Raw genomic sequence first — 15,424 nt, forward strand, 5'->3', positions numbered from 1 at the left:
TCTGTCTGTCTGTCTGTCTGTCTGTCTGTCTGTCTGTCTGTCTGTCTGTCTGTCTGTCTGTCTGTCTGTCTGTCTGTCTGTCTGTCTGTCTGTCTGTCTGTCTGTCTGTCTGTCTGTCTGTCTGTCTGTCTGTCTGTCTGTCTGTCTGTCTGTCTGTCTGTCTGTCTGTCTGTCTGTCTGTCTGTCTGTCTGTCTGTCTGTCTGTCTGTCTGTCTGTCTGTCTGTCTGTCTGTCTGTCTGTCTGTCTGTCTGTCTGTCTGTCTGTCTGTCTGTCTGTCTGTCTGTCTGTCTGTCTGTCTGTCTGTCTGTCTGTCTGTCTGTCTGTCTGTCTGTCTGTCTGTCTGTCTGTCTGTCTGTCTGTCTGTCTGTCTGTCTGTCTGTCTGTCTGTCTGTCTGTCTGTCTGTCTGTCTGTCTGTCTGTCTGTCTGTCTGTCTGTCTGTCTGTCTGTCTGTCTGTCTGTCTGTCTGTCTGTCTGTCTGTCTGTCTGTCTGTCTGTCTGTCTGTCTGTCTGTCTGTCTGTCTGTCTGTCTGTCTGTCTGTCTGTCTGTCTGTCTGTCTGTCTGTCTGTCTGTCTGTCTGTCTGTCTGTCTGTCTGTCTGTCTGTCTGTCTGTCTGTCTGTCTGTCTGTCTGTCTGTCTGTCTGTCTGTCTGTCTGTCTGTCTGTCTGTCTGTCTGTCTGTCTGTCTGTCTGTCTGTCTGTCTGTCTGTCTGTCTGTCTGTCTGTCTGTCTGTCTGTCTGTCTGTCTGTCTGTCTGTCTGTCTGTCTGTCTGTCTGTCTGTCTGTCTGTCTGTCTGTCTGTCTGTCTGTCTGTCTGTCTGTCTGTCTGTCTGTCTGTCTGTCTGTCTGTCTGTCTGTCTGTCTGTCTGTCTGTCTGTCTGTCTGTCTGTCTGTCTGTCTGTCTGTCTGTCTGTCTGTCTGTCTGTCTGTCTGTCTGTCTGTCTGTCTGTCTGTCTGTCTGTCTGTCTGTCTGTCTGTCTGTCTGTCTGTCTGTCTGTCTGTCTGTCTGTCTGTCTGTCTGTCTGTCTGTCTGTCTGTCTGTCTGTCTGTCTGTCTGTCTGTCTGTCTGTCTGTCTGTCTGTCTGTCTGTCTGTCTGTCTGTCTGTCTGTCTGTCTGTCTGTCTGTCTGTCTGTCTGTCTGTCTGTCTGTCTGTCTGTCTGTCTGTCTGTCTGTCTGTCTGTCTGTCTGTCAAAATTTAATTAATTTTTTTTTTAATTTAAAAATAAATATTTTAAAATGTTTAATAAATTACATAATATAAAAAAATAATAAATAAAATAAATTTAAAATTATTGTTTATTAAATAGACGGTTAAATAAATAGTTGTAAGTTTTTAATTGATTAAAAAATGACTTTTTACTTTTTGTCATTCAGAATTGTCAAAAAACTTAAAACTTAACTTTTAATCATTAACAATTGTTAAAGGACTAGTAAACAATGAGAAAACATAAATTCCATTTGGATCCGATAAGAGTGAGAGAGTAGATCTACTTGCTGCGAAGTTTTTTCATAGAAAAAAGCCGAGGCCTTGCTAAAACAAATTCGATATTTTAAAAACTAAAAGTGGCTCCAACTTTTTACAAAAACCGATTGTAACTAACAATATGGCGCAAGTATTAAAATAAAAAAAATTTTTTTTTTGTGGGGGCAATAGTTAAAAAAATTTTTTAAATCTTAATTTGTTTTTATTTTTAAGAAATAAAAAAAATTTTTTTTTAAGAAATTTTATTTTGAAAGGAGAGGTTTTAGAGGAATTAATGCAAAAGACATGAAGTCAATTGGATTCATATAACCGGAGATACAGATTTTCAATGAAAGGGTACTTTTTCAAATTTGACAATTTTTGGCACACTTAAAAAAATTCTAACTAGGAAAATAATTTTTTTTCGGTCAAATCCTGATACACGTGTTTACTTATTTTATATTTATGCCCATAGAGGCATAAACTGCGAGAGGCTAGGACGCAGAGGAGATCCTTACAAGCGGTTTTACGTGGTAGTCCATGGGGATTTAACTCATTGGCCAGGTCCTTTCACGCAGTGGTCACAAGAATGCGGCCGCCCTGAGTAAATGCTTTGGCAATGTCGATATTATCGCGAATGAATCGGAAGAATATTGTATCTTGCGCTGGTTACCTATGTTTACCCCTGAAAATTAGCAACGCTTATTGGTTTAAATTAATAAAAACTTTTTTACTTTTGTACTTTTTTACTTATATGTCTTCTTCTTCCTCACAGCCGGTGTTTTACCCGGCAAAAATAGGACATTTTTCACGACAGTCGAGGCAGGAGAGCCCCTAGCAACAGCGAAGGCAGCGAGAATGCGGCAGACTCCAAGGGCATCCAGGTCCACCGGTAAAATACTGGACCTTGGACCCGGCCAAAGCGGAGAGTCCGTAAAATAACGGTACCGCGCTGGACCTTGTACCCACGCCGCCAAGGGGCAATGAGGTCGAACGGTAAAGCCGTGGACTTTGAACCGGCTCAAAGAGGATGCACCGTGACTTAACGGGACATCTTGGACCTTGGACCCGATGCGTGCCGTGTGCAAAGGGAACTAACGGGACACATTTGGACATTGGACCCTAGCGAGCCGTGTGCAAAAGGGGAAATAACGGGACCACGCCGCAGCCTATAAAAGGTCGGCGCAGGCGCAGCTCGAGAGAGACAACCAAGATACGCGAGCGGAAGTACAAGTGAAACAAGTGAGCCAGATACCAAGAATACAAGTGCGAGGATTCAATCGAGTGCGTGGCAGTTAGAATACCGTAGAAACCGAGTGCCTAACGCCCAGATCGAGATACCAGAGTCAAGACGCTAGGCCAAGGCTGAGACTTCAACGGTGAGATCTGCAGGACACAGAGATTGGAGTGGAGACGAGTGCAGGACAGGAGCATAGTCGAGAGAAGGACGAGCTACCGCCAAGGTGAGCGCGGATCAAGAGTTTGTGCCAGGCGTCGGGTTACGGTGAACTGACGGTAAGGCCGAATCCCCGGATTTGACTTGTCGGGACATCTGTTTCTCAGGCTAGAGCCAGACCGACCTCAGGGAGTACGACGAAACAGGTGATTCCAGGATCATTCTGGTCGGACCCGAAGGAAGGTTGTGCAGACTTTAGAGTCCTACAAGCCGGGTGGAACTGGAGAGACGCCGATGGAGAACGACGCCGCAGGAGTCCACGAGCCGCACGAAGGGATACAAGAGCAGCAACGCCGTCGAGGAGCGCCGTCGAGAAATGCACGAAGTGAATCTCAAGCCGAGGAAGGCACGTCGCCGACCAGGAAAGCCGCTACAGCCAGCTGACGAAGAACCCAATTCCAGCGAAAAGAAAAACTTAATAAAGTGTTCCGATTTGTCCCAATCGGATATCTCTGCATTTTCTTGGGTCACAGGCAGTCACGCAATACAAATTTGGTGGGACGAACACACAATATCTCTGAGCTGAAGGTTGTGCAGACTTTAGAGTCCTACAAGCCGGGTGGAACTGGAGAGACGCCGATGGAGAACGACGCCGCAGGAGTCCACGAGCCGCACGAAGGGATACAAGAGCAGCAACGCCGTCGAGGAGCGCCGCCGAGAAATGCACGAAGTGAATCTCAAGCCGAGGAAGGCACGTCGCCGACCAGGAAAGCCGCTACAGCCAGCTGACGAAGAACCCAATTCCAGCGAAAAGAAAAACTTAATAAAGTGTTCCGATTTGTCCCAATCGGATATCTCTGCATTTTCTTGGGTCACGGGCAGTCACGCAATACAAATTTGGTGGGACGAACACACAATATCTCTGAGCTAGTCGCGGCGTTTACGTAGCGATCCAACAGTTGAAAACAGTTCGTTACATCTGGCGCCCAAGCGTGATTGTCCCGATCAAGAAAGCATATAGAAGATGGGCAAGTCGTGGCTGTATGCCCTCAAAAGGGATGACTTTCCCGCCATCGCAGCCGCCCTTGGAATCAGGCTAGAGGGTCTCGTGGAGTACATGAGAAAAGCACTGTCGGAGTTCATTGACCGCACAGCCAAAGAACCGGAGACAGTTGCCATCCTCGAAGCGTTGGAAAGGGAATACGGAAAGAAGACTCCCGAGATGAAAATCACAAGCGCAGAGGGCTTGGTGAGCAGTTTGGACGTCCAAAGCCTCAGGGACGCCGGCAACCATGAGCGACGAAACTCCACTCAAAGGGAGAACAGTCGGGAAAGGCAGGAGGACTCCGATCAAAGGAAGGACAGGGCCAAGACGGAAGTGCCGGACTATACCAAGGTGGCGAAGCAGGTACGAGAGTGGACCTTCAGGTACGACGGCCACGATAAACCCCTGGAGTTCCTAGAACAAGTAGAGTGGTCAGCGGTGACGTACGGGCTCGTCGCCAATCTAATCCCCAGAGCGATGCCGGAACTCCTGCAGGGAAGAGCCCTCAAGTGGTTTATCGCCAACAACAAATTCTGGGAGACCTGGGCAGACTTCTCCCGGAGCTGCAAGGAATTCTTCCTGCCCAGTGGCTTCATGGAGAAGCTAGCCGATCAGGTCAGGCAGAGGAAACAAGTCTTCAATGAGTCGTTTAAAGACTACATGGTAGACATTCAGACCTTGATGCGGCCCCTGGCTATGTCCCGAGAAGAGGTCCTGCAGAGGATAATAGAGAACAGCACACCGGCGCTGCGGATATTCATTCGCCCGTACGAGTGCAAGGACCTGGACGCTCTGATGGCACTGGCAGACGACTTTGAGGAGTTGGACCAGCAAAGGAGAGAGTTCGAGGAGGCCAACACCCCACAGACCAGGATGCACCCCGTACCCGCAAGAAGAGAGTTTGAGCACCCGGTAGCTGCACGACGGGAATTCGAACACCCGGGAACAGCACGAAGAGAGTTCGCGCACCCAGCAGTCACTCGAAACGAGCAAGGAGCAGTCTGCAGAAGGTGCCAAGACGGCACAGATGCCCCCTGGAGACGAGTTCCACAGGACCAAAGGACAGAGGGAAGGAGAGGATATATTACAAACCCGGCAACAGCATGCCGAAGATGCGGAAGCCAAGAGCCCTGGGCAACAGAGTGACGAAACCGCCCGGTGCTGTTCTGCTGGAACTGCGGAAAAATAGGCATAGCGACAACTAATTGCTGCCCGAGATCGGGAAATGCCCAGCGATCCCAGCCGCCGAGGGGCAACTAGGGTTCGCGAGGCACTGCCCCTCAGACTTAATGGGCGACCTGAAGGCGGAAGAAATGCAACTGTCTGCAACAGTGCTCAAAGCCGGGAAGAGGCTGAAGGCCACGGTGGACACCGGCGCCACGGCTAGTTTTATAAGCGAGGAGCTGGCGGACAGACTGCTGGCGGCAGGACAGGTCAGGCCCACGAGGAGGCAAGTACGGATGGCAGACGGACGGTGCGGGAGCATCACCTCGCAGCTGGAAACAGGAATAGGACTCGGCACGAGAACTGTGGTAATACAGTTGCTGATCCTTCCTGGAATCATAGACGCCCTGGTGCTAGGATGGAATTTCCTCACTACAATAAGAGCAAAAATAGAATGCAATACCTCTAACTTTAGAGTGTTTCAGGGGTGTTCTAACCTAATCGTTTGCCATATTTGTACAGTTGCCATATGCCATACCTGCCAGGTCTGGTAAATACCCTTATTATGTCTTGTTCAAAGTAGGAAATTATCTTTCTATTAATGGCATATATTTTCCTCATTTTTAAGAAAGGAAATACATATTAAAAAAATTTTTTTTTTTTTTGGACGTTGATGCACTATGGTCAGTACAAACAAGTGGCCCTTAAGACACCAAGTAAAGCTTGTTACGCGCGGAGCCCTAAACCGTTTTGGGCAAGTAAGCGGAATCGCGGACATGGAGAAAATACAATCTTACAATAGACAATTTAAAATACATGCTTACAAAGAATTTATAAATTATTTGAAGACAGAAAATACATAAGTTTATTATAATGAGTAGCATTGGGGGTATCAAACAGTAAGACGTGGCACAGTGAATTATAGTCGTCACACAGAACACGAAAAGGATCATGCAGTGCATAATTAGATCTACATATTGGCAGGGACAACGGACGAAAACGGCGAACTGTTCTACAGGGTACATTCCAGTTAAGTGAACTAAGAAGGAAAGGGGAGTCATAACATAATAACAAAGAACATATCTCCGTGACACTTTCTACGATGGTAGAGGGTTGGTAAGTCGAGCAGGCGCAACCTCGCAAGATAAGAGGGCAGTCGACTACCTGTGTCCCAGTGTTTCATAAATTGGTAGAATAACTCTTTAAGAATGTGTCATGCAGGTTAGCCCGGATAAAAAACGTAGATCGATTTTACATTTAGGGTATTCAATTGCGTTGCTAAAGTTTGAAAAGTGTAAGCAGTTTGAAAAACAATTTCTATAAAAAATAGTTTTCAAGGCTTACAGAACCCCAGCCTATGCATACAAATCTGTTGTACTTGTGTAGTAGTAATGGTTTAAAATATAAGTTTTAAGCCGCATTTTCAGTAGGAATACAACTAGCGTAGTCCGGGGGAGCAATTACCCCCACCGGCCCCAACAGATCAAAATTTCTAAATTTTCATCCTTTAAGTTTTAGCAATACCTTTAATTTGGTGTATTACTCATTACGATCGGACTATCACAGCAGATTTTAAATTTTGCGGCTATATAATAGTAGTCGCCTTCGCACACTCTCCTGGTGCGCTTCGTCACCACATGGACTGCCGTCCATAGTGATATCAACCTATAAGCCGATTAACGCTTAAGAATTCGGGTATATATTTTGTTGCTCTCCTTTTGGCGTCCAATGTTTGTTTATTTGGTAAATGCTATTGTTAAATCATGCATATATAAGTAGCATCCATATGCCAAAGAGTTCGCGGCTTTATTTTCGGTTTTTTGAATATTTAAATGCGGGCTTAGATAGGACAGTAAGGAAATGACCTTCTTGACCAAGAAGTTGGTCCCCCAATCAGCTGAAGAACTCGAGCTTTAACTAACTTTTTAGTGAAACCAAATAAGAACACATGTGATCAACTTTAATGTCCGTCAGACATTTAACGCCTAAGAAGACGCGGACTTCTACTACAAAGTTAAGAGGGGAACCGTTTTATTTACAAATGTCAATCTTATTTTAGGCAAAGCCTCCGTTGAATTTATTTTTTCCTCAAAAATCATCAAGCAATATAAAAAAAAAGTTAGCCTTTTCTTGTTCTTTAATATCTTGCTAAGATTTTGGAAAGAAGGTCATTCACAATTTTCGTCTGGCAAACGTACAAATTTTACACTTTTGCAATGCAATTGAATGCCCCAATTAAGTAATATTAATTTTAACTTGATTTGGGGCCAGGTAAATTTGATATGGTCGAAATGAGTATTTCATGTCATAACGATATGCGTTTTGCATAACCATAATCCGGCATAATAGGATCCGGCACTCGCTCGTCGGCTTTGGGGGTGGAGGTCTTGCGCATACAGATTCGCATACAGACTACACATTATTATAACTAAGATTAGAATTGAGCGTGCTAGCGACAAGGGATGATATACTAAACTTAAACCGGAAGAGAATGATAATTAAATTCTGTAAATAAGTATTACAGGGACAGAAAAGATTTAGAGAAAGTTAGCTGAGCGAATCCACTGATGGTATTGTGGTCGCGTATGGCCCTCCCAACCAATGATCACCTCCTCAAAGCATGGCTTCGTTGACCCCTTTATACCCTACGATCGAGAAATCATCAGCTTAGTTCAGTTCAGTTCAGTTTAGATATTTATGGTTTTATTTATGTTCTCTGTATCAATTAATTTTCTTTCGATTGCGATATAAACCATACCTAAAGTTTATAAAAGGAGTATGGTGTTCAGGCAATAAGGTAAAGCGAGGTAATATTCATAATATAACAATGTGATTTTAGTTGATATAAATTTAACTTAAAGAAATAGTTTTGCATTTGAATTCATATACCTGAATATCATTTATTCTAACATCTTTTCCAAAAGACATTCTTGCTCCAAAATTTTTAATTCAACTTTTAGACAATACCGACTTTAAGAGTCAACCATCGGCGACTGTAATTTAATTTAACTTCATTCACAATTTCTTCTATTCTGTTTTGATTTAAATTTGTGTTCAAATTAATTTATAAAGAATTTAAAAAGTTGATGATATTTGTAGTTCTAAAGATCGAAATGGTTATGCTTGTATACATTTTCGATCACTTCACGGATCGGCGAGAAAAGTGTATAATACTATAAAGTGTTTAATAATATAAAGGTAGGATTAGGTAGGTAGGGATGCGTTGGCTGTAATCTAAATTTTGGCGATATACTTCGCTATGGGGGATTTCAAAAAATAAAATTATACTTTTCACTAATTTCTCTTGGATACGCGAACGGTTTGAAATAAACTTTTAACCAGTACGGAATTCATCGCACTTTCTTGCTAGATTTAAAATAATAAATTTTTCACTTAAACATAAAAAACCTTGCTATTTTAGATTTACGCCGCTTCCTGGCTTTTCTTGTTTTTATTTGATTAAATTATTATTTTAATTTACTAATATGATTATCGCTTAAGACGAAGTTGGCACTTGGGGTCTTTCGTGAACTTATAATATTATAATCTTATAATCTTTATATGTCCCGTCCCTATTTGTTTCATGTATTTTCCTCGCGAACTCGCATCTTTGCCCTAATTGATAAAGGGTCCCGCGCGTAACAAGCACGTGCTTGGTATCGTTGGGCCACTGTTTGTACTGCTCGTAGTGCATCAACGTCCATCATATTTACATATCTTTTAATTCATTGATTTTCTTTCAAAGGTCAAAGTAAACTGTCAACGACATCAGACGTCTTTTTGTATCGCTCCGCCGAATGATTACAAAATATAGTGAAAATTACCGAATTTAATTCGCGAAAAGACGCTCTGGGTAGGCATTGGTTCTAATATAATCTATAAATCATAAATTAAAAACCAACGTGTCAGAGTGTAAGCTCTGAAACTTAATTAAAATGAGCACAGCTCGGCAACAACAACAAGACGAACATAGACTTTCGTCAATCGACTTTCGTCAGTATACGAGCTAATGAGATAATAGTACCAAAGAAAACTGCAACATTGCAAGTGAACACAGCGAGAGCGCGCTCGATCTCCCCTGCATTACTATGTGCAAGCGGCACAGCACCCGATGAGCCGTGGAGTGCCCAATGCCCGTCCCCCGATCCCTACGACCTTACAAGCAATATAACAACAACTACCAGCACAATGCCCGTATTTACCACTGTGATTTCAACACTAACAACAACAACCAACACAACAACAACTACATCTACTTCAGTCACTCTTAGTGACAAAAACGAAGATAATGCTGCCACTCAAACAACCACTGCTAAAAAGCCAAGGCCACCACCCATATATGTTCGTCAAGGAAATTGTGCTGAGCTAGTCAAAACAAGAGAGAACGCTATAGTCGGGTGCCCCGACTATCAGATACCCGTTACTCAGCTAAAGGGAGAGCGAGGGAGATGAAGATAAAAACTTTGATCCGCCGTAACTTTTTAACGAATGGTCCGATTTAAAAAATTTCTTCTACATTTCGATAGGTATTCATAAACACAATAAAACTGCATTTTTACTTTTCCGAAATATTGAAATTTTTAAAATCGTATACAAGCGATTGTGGGCGTTAGAGGGGGCGTGGCACCCTTTTGAAACAAACTTGCGCTGCGTAGGAACTCCTAGAATCTGCATGCAAAATGTCAATCTTCTAGCTTTTATAGTTTCCGAGATCTCAGCGTTCATACAGACAGACAGACGGACAGACCGTCAGACGGACAGACGGACATGGCTAGATCGACTCGGCTAGTGATCCTGATCAAGAATATATATAGTTTATGGGGTCGGAAACACTACCTTCTACCTGTTACATACTTTTGCACGAATCTAATATACCCATTTACTCTACGAGTATCGGGTATAAAAATAACTGACTTAATTGGAGCTGTTGCTTTGTGTGATTCTCGACTCTGTTCTGCGTCTGCGTCCCGTCTCGTGGCCGAAAATAAAGAAAGAAAGGCGAACGAACGTCGCGTTTCGTGATCAATCGTAAATTCGAAGTGAAATAAAAATGTCTCGCAGTTCGTACCTGCTGTGTGTGCTCTTTTTAGGCGCCAGTTGCTTGGTTTTCAGTGCGAGCGGAGCGCGGAATTATCGACGGGGCTACAAGACCACCGAGCCGCCCACCACGACCCCGCCCCCCAGTCGCCCAAGGAGTATCTGGACAGTCAGCCCGGGATCTCCACCTTCGGCATCATCGCGATCATCTTCACCGTTATCGTTCTCTGCCTGATCTTCTACTACGGCATCATTTGCTACCCCTTGCTGTGCCGCGATGAGAAGAAGTATCGGTTTATGGACGTATCCTCGACCATCATGGCGGCCACTTCGCGTTCCATTCAGTCGATAGAGAACTATCCCGACCAGAAGCACCACACGCTGGCCTGAGTGGTCCAGACATCCGAAGGATCGTGGTTTAGTTGTACTTATATTTAGTAAATCAAAAAAGACTTGAATGCCAGCCAGAAACGAATATCTACAGATTTTAGGTCCCAAGTCGCATCTGACAAGAAGTATCCCGAATTTACCTTAAATATCTCATTATCCCTTTAATACGAGAACAAGTTTTTTGTTTGAAAAACATCCTATCCTAAATAGGGTCGAAATTAGTACATACAAAAATGTGGGTTACTGTAAAAAGAATTCTTGATTTTTTTTTAAATTGAAGAATTGCATTTTGAAATTCAACACTACCTTAATGTTTCTTGTCAGTTGCACTTAGGTCAATAGTACATAGCAATAACCAGTTGAGGAGTTCGATGGAAAGGGAATTAATCATTCATAATTGTAAATTGGGTTTCCTACGCATCCCCGACAGTTTCTTTATCTGTTTTTTCTCTTAGTCCCAGGCTCAAAAAGTTTGGCCTGTCCTCCGAACCTTTTTCATTTGCCCCTCCTGCTTCTTTGGCCTTCTTTACTTCTTTTTATGCAAGTAGTTTTTCCCGTTTACACACCGCTTTGTTCCTCGCCCTTCTTTTCTTTTTTTCTTTGGGCAAAGTCAAAGTGTGGCATTTGAGTCACGTTGCCTGCTTTTTTCTTACGAAATCTCACGGAATTTGGCAATCTTTTTGTATACCATCCCCTCGAAGCCCAATTTGCATACAGAATCGAATCGAATCGAACTAACAGACGAACTCTTTGTGATGCCTCGAATTTTCCCATACATTGCAATTGCAAGTCCCCGTCCCTTCAAACACAGATTGTACTTAAAGCGAAACGAAGCACTTAATAAATTTACCATGCCAATCATAGTATAAGCGCCGATCTGCCACCACGAATACATTTAAGCGATCTACAATTTGTGCATTTAGACCATACTTCCTTCTATACAATGTGTCAAAAGACGTTTTTTGACGTTACCTAGAATTAAGCCTATCAAATTTTATCTATACAAATCTTTTTGAACATTTTTATGCGAATTTTTACATAAAATAAACTATTTTACTGCTGTGACAATAGCGGTGAAAATAAAATACAAAATAGAATAACAAGTTCTATGTCACTTCTATTAGAAGAGGTAACATAAATGAAACCAAAATTCAGGCAAACGATGAACAAGATTATCGATCAGTGGCCAAATACCTAGATGAGGGAAAAACCAATTACTATACCTATCAACTCAAAAGTAGCAAAGGCCTACAAGTAGTTATCAAAGGAATTGAATCAACAGTTCCAACCATTGAAATAATAGATGGGCTTAAAGAAAAGGTTTTTAATGCCAAAAGGGCTATAAACATAATAAACAGAAACAAAATTCCCCAGCCAATGTTCAAGATAGAACTGACACCGGAAATTATGCCTTTAAATAAAAATGAAGTTCACCCAATCTACAAGCTTCAATATCTATTGCACCGCAGAATCACGGTTGAGGAACCCCATAAACGGAATGGACCCATCCAATGTACGAACTGTCAAGAATATGATCATACGAGAACATTCTGCAAACTTCGCGCAGTCTGCGTTGTCTGCGGGGATGCACTTTTAACTATGGACTGCCCTCTAAATAAGGAGAACCAATCTGCCAAAAAATGTAGCAACTGTTTCGCAGCACAAATACGAGCTTATGCAGTTCCTTGATCAATATGACATTGACGCCATGCTCATATCAGAGACTCACTTAACAAATAAAAACTATTTTCATCTTACTGGCTATACATTTTATTCGACAAATCATCCTGATGGGAAGGCTCATGGAGGTACTGGAACTCTGATAAAGAATCGCATTAGGCATTACGGGATGCCATCATTCGCTACGACTTATATCTAAGCAACAGCAGTACACCTCGAAACCCAAAGCGGCTACCTAAACCTAGCCTCTATATACTGCCCACCGCGCTTCGCTATTACCGAAGCAGAATTCCTAAACTTCTTCGATTGGGTGACCGCTTTATAGCAGCTGGTGACTACAATGCAAAGCACACCTACTGATTTTGCTATCACAAGAAGAGTGCCGCAGGCTCATGTGCGTGTGGAGCACATATCAGATCTATCATCAGATCATTCTCCCATCTTGCTTCCCCTCTACACCTCAGGTTACAGAACGGTTACATTCTCTAACTACTGGTAAAACAGACTGGCTCAAATACAGAAAGTATGTAAGTACTCATATTAATGACCGCCAAAACAGTTCCTGTGAAGAAGAAGAAGAGTTAGTGAATGTTATTACACTGGCTGCACAACATTCCACGCAACCTATAACATCTAATAAACCATTTAACAGCAGACGTGCTTCTAGGCACATCGAAAAACTGCTATACAATAAGAGAAGGCTTCGTCAAGAGTGGCAAGCCCATAGATCCCCAGCCTCCAAGGAGCGCCTAAAAATAGCCAACTGCATGCTCCGCAAAGCACTAGAAGCTGAGAAAAATAGAGATGAACTATCCTTCATGAAGAAACTCCCACCAAATAGCAAAAGATATCCACTGTGGAAAGCTAAGTCAGGCATATGTCCACCAATAGAAAGTGAATCACCCCTACATACGCAAACAGGAACTTGGGCCCGCAGCAACGAAGAGAGGGCGAATACATTTGCCCACCATTTAGAAAATGTCTTCAAACCACTTCCAGCAACGAATAGCTTTGTGCTGCCATTAATCTCCAATCCTGAAGCTAGCCCGCAAATTATATACCATCCAGAAGAAGTTACAAGAATCATACAGTCCCAAGACAAAAAGAAAGCGCCGGGTCACGATCTCATCACCCCAAAAATGATTGTAGAACTGCCAAACTGTGCAATACATCTTCTAACCATAATATTTAACAGCATGATGAATTTGGGATATTATCCTCAACAATGGAGGAAGTCTGTCATCATAATGATCCATAAAGCCGGAAAGGACAAGTCCCAGCCATCGTCATATAGGCCAATCCGCCTTCTGCCGTGCCTATCAAAGATATTTGAAAAGCTGCTCCTCAGTCGCATCAATAGCAATACTTACAAGCCCACAATGCAATACCAATGCACCAATTCGGATTTCGTGAAAAACACGGAACTATTGAACAAGTGAACCGGATAACCTCCGAGATACGAAATGCATTTGAAAGGCGAGAATATTGCTCCGCTGTCTTTCTGGATGTCGCACAGGCCTTCGACCGCGTGTGGCTGGACGGCTTAATTCATAAAATCAGATTAATACTTCCACAAAGCACGCATACAATTTTGGAGTCCTACCTACAAAAAAGAAGCTTCGCAGTGCGATGCAAAGATTTCATCTCTGATTATCATCCAATAAAAGCTGGAGTACCCCAAGGAAGTGTGCTTGGGCCGACATTGTATATTATTTATACTGCAGACCTCCCGACATCCACTCTTACAACAACCTCAACCTTCACTGATGATACTGCCATCCTATGTCGGTCTAAATGTCCTCTTAGAGCAGCGCAACACCTAGCAGATCACCTCGTGCTTCTAGAACAATGGCTAGCAGACTGGCGCATAAACGTTAACGAACAAAAATGTAAACATGTTACTTTTACCCTAAACAGGCAAACCTGCCCTTCACTATCCCTGAACAACATAATTATGCCACAAACAACTGAATGTCTAGGAGTCCACCTGGATAGAGCTTGAAAATTATCGATAAATGACAGTATCGATATTTTCGATACTTTATCATTATCGTATCGATAATATCGATGTTTTCAAGGAAAGCAAAGACAAATTAAAAACAATTTTATAATTCTGTTAATACCACGTATTATTATTATATACATGCATAATACACTTGCATTATTATTATTATTATTATTAGAAAAAATCGCGGTTAATTTATTTAATTTTAATTTCCGGGTTTCATTATTAAAATGCAATTTTAGACTAAAGGATCCTCCTCTTAAGAACTCGTGTTTTTTTTTTTTTTTGATCATTGAGTTGAGTTGCGTCACATGTCTAGAAAGACACCAATTCTTAGTCAAAGACATTCACGGCTTCTTAAGATTTTTTTTTAAATATCTTCTGAGGAAATACTTATGTAAAATAATAGAACAAACCTTTGTTCCATCCCATTTTTTGGTACTAAAGAAGAACAAATTCCTCCTCTTCTGAAGAATTCCCGGTTGCTTTTTTTTTTGATCCTTTGCCAAAATTGCTCAAACGGTCTTCGTTTTGTTTGTTGTTGGTATTAAAAGAACGAGAGTTCCTCCTTTCCCCAAGAAATCGCGGTTCTTTCATTTTCGGTTTTATGCCACAACCTATGGTTATTTCCCCCCACTTTAATTGATACTATACCATAAAGAAGTAAAAATTCTGAAGAATTCGCGGTTGTTTTTTTTTGGATCCTTGAGTCCAAATCGCTCAAACGATCTTCGAAAAGCGACCAATTCTTATCAAAGGCTATGAATTCGCGGTTTCTTGAGATTTTTTAATAGCGGACAGAAGGTCGGTAGCTGCAACCAAGATTTTGTTTTTGGTACTGAAAAAACCAAAGTTCCTCCTCTTCCCAAGAACTCGCGGTTCTTTTATTGACCATTTTTTGCCATAACCTATGCCCTTTTCGCCTACTTTTAAGTATTTCATAATATCTAAGGGACCAAAGAATAATAAAGTACCAAGAACTCGCGGTTCTTGTATGGTAATTTGTCCCTACTTTAAGTGATTTTGTATTTAAAGTTATTTTGGTCCTCAAAATTAAAGAGTGAAATCTGTTCGTTTCTCTCTAATAAAACGTCAGAAAAACATCGATGTTATCGATAAACATCGATGTTTGAAAAATATCAGAAGTATCGATAATATCGATACTGACATCGATAATTTTCAAGCTCTAGGATAGACGACTCACTTGGCGTAAACATATCGAAGCTAAGAGAAATCATTTAAAAT

At 42.1% G+C, this 15,424-nt stretch overlaps 1 pseudogene; it reads left to right on the top strand.

The window, feature by feature from the left end:
• Positions 1-10,009: 10,009 nt before the first annotated feature.
• LOC138912711 (uncharacterized) lies at positions 10,010-10,655 on the top strand (annotated as a pseudogene).
• Positions 10,656-15,424: the final 4,769 nt, after the last annotated feature.

The sequence above is a fragment of the Drosophila takahashii genome, chromosome 2R (genome assembly GCF_030179915.1).
Source record: "Drosophila takahashii strain IR98-3 E-12201 chromosome 2R, DtakHiC1v2, whole genome shotgun sequence".
Lineage (NCBI taxonomy): Eukaryota > Metazoa > Arthropoda > Insecta > Diptera > Drosophilidae > Drosophila > Drosophila takahashii.